General features: G+C 45.6%; 1 pseudogene; it reads right to left on the bottom strand.

The window, feature by feature from the left end:
• Window positions 1-253: 253 nt before the first annotated feature.
• Window positions 254-1,595, bottom strand: LOC101438813 (protein tyrosine phosphatase type IVA 1 pseudogene; annotated as a pseudogene).
• Between the last annotated feature and the right edge of the window lie 548 nt (window positions 1,596-2,143).

The raw sequence follows: 2,143 nt of genomic DNA, 5'->3' as shown, positions 1-2,143 counted from the left end.
TTTCAAAATGGAGGTTTTTCAAAACATCACAAAATGAGATTCAAATAAAGACATTAAACACATACAACTTGGTAAGAATCCTAAAAAAAATCAATTGTTACATAAAACTGATGTATACTAATATGAATATAGGAATGGTAAACATATGAAGCAGAGAAGTAACCATTCAGACCCTACTTGCAGTATTTGAAATGACTGAATAAACCATATAAGGTCTAGAGTATTGTTCATAGTTCCTAGGATTTTAATTGTTTGATATTAAAAGTACACAAGTATTGTTCTTGGTATTTTACTACCCAATCTCTCTAAATTTCTTATGTATTGGTTAAGTTTCTGGCATGGAAATATATGTGAAGAATATTTATAACTCAATACTGCATAATTTCAGGTAAGGTCAATTGATACAAATGATACACAATTTTAAATATCAAACAGCAAGAATCCCTCACCAAGTGTCCAAATGGGTTGGAAGCAACCTAAACCCAAACATAGAGGCTGCAATTCTGTGAAGCTTGTGGCTTTTCAATGTTCCTATGGAGGCTTCATTAGACTTATCACTCGCTAAGCCTACATTTTGGCAAACATGTATGATAAATTAAGTCCTGTCCCAAGTTCCACTTCCACGGCAATAGCATCAGGCACCCAAGTTTCACTGAATGCAACAGTTGTTTCTATGATCACTACAGTCTTTGAAGCGCAGCCGCATTTTAGAATATTTTTCCAAATACAAAAGTTGCTTGCTATTGAAAGCTCCCTGCCACTTATGTCTTATAAATACTACTGCATCTTCATTTTTCATTCCACCTTCAATTAATGCTAAGGCAACAAGCACTGGAGTTCTCCCAAGACCTGCAACACAGTGAACAGCGATACAACAACCAGGCTCTTCACGAAATTTAATGTTTACACGACTTAACTAGTCATCAACAATCTGTTTGGATCGTGGTGAACCATCCTCAAAAGGCCAGTCCAGAACCTGGAAGGCCTTCTTTCTCCACAAGAGCAGTGTCGTAAGTTGCTGCACATACTCTTACTATTGTGATAACTCCATATTTCTTGAGCTCCTCTATAAATCTGTTTAAAGTCGCACTGGTTGGATTGTGAGCAATAAGAAATCTCATATTCCTATATGTGATTTCCACAGGAGCTGGTCGGTTCATTGGAGCCATGTTAATTTCGTTGAAAAACACTCAATAGGATTATTAAATACTTTAAATGTTTGCATACAGACATGATAAAGAAACTTTAGTCTGCTCCTATACTTCAGTTGAAATGCCCAGTGCTTTGAATATGAAGTTGAGAGTAGTGGGAAATGAACTCCTAACAGGAAGCAGGACCTCCTCAATCCAGTGACCCTGAGACAGTAGACAGGAAGTGCACTTAAGTTTACCCCCATCAGGTCAGAACTCTTGTAAAATGCTCTGATGATTTCAATTCAACACTTCGGCCTCCAGGTTAACGGTTCTTACGGGGGCTCCTTGGTGGAGGAGTAAACAATTTTTAGTTAATTCGTCTTCATAAAAGGCATGCTGTGCCTGACAGTACTCTCCACGGCCCTTCAAAACCGCCATAAGTGTGTGACCAAGAGCACCACAGAAAGGTCTATCTTTACTCATTAAAGACTGTGCCCTAAGGCGGTACGGGCGGCTGCAGGTAAGATGCCGTAGTGGTCCTCGAAGGGCGGCGGCGGCAGCGGCAGCGGCAGCGCCGGAAGCCGGCTTCACGGTGCAGCCAACGACGGGGAGGAAACCGCCGCGACGAAGCCCGCCCGCTGGCGCGGAGGCGCCCTTGTGGCATAAACCCTGCTTTTTATACCGGCGCGCCTGCGCGCGCATCCCTCACCAATCGCAGCCTGAGGAGAGGCGAGCGCCCAAGAGAGAGCGCGGGAGGCCCGCCCCCCAGTCAACGTCATCGCGCCCCGCGGATGACGTCGCAGCGCCCTCACGGATGACGTCATCGAGCCCCCACGGATGACGTCTTCGCGCCCCCCCACGGATGACGTCACCGCGGCGCGGTGCCCGCCTGTGAAAATGCCGAGTAGGGGTGGAGCGCTGGAGCCTGAGCTTTCGCCCTCCTGCTGCAGAGGGAAGAGGTCGAGGAGGTTCGCGAGGTGCACGAGGCCTGGGAGAGGCCCAGGAGGGGC

The sequence above is a fragment of the Dasypus novemcinctus genome, chromosome 10, assembly GCF_030445035.2.
Source record: "Dasypus novemcinctus isolate mDasNov1 chromosome 10, mDasNov1.1.hap2, whole genome shotgun sequence".
Taxonomy (NCBI): domain Eukaryota; kingdom Metazoa; phylum Chordata; class Mammalia; order Cingulata; family Dasypodidae; genus Dasypus; species Dasypus novemcinctus.
This window is presented reverse-complemented; position numbering and strand designations above follow the sequence as displayed.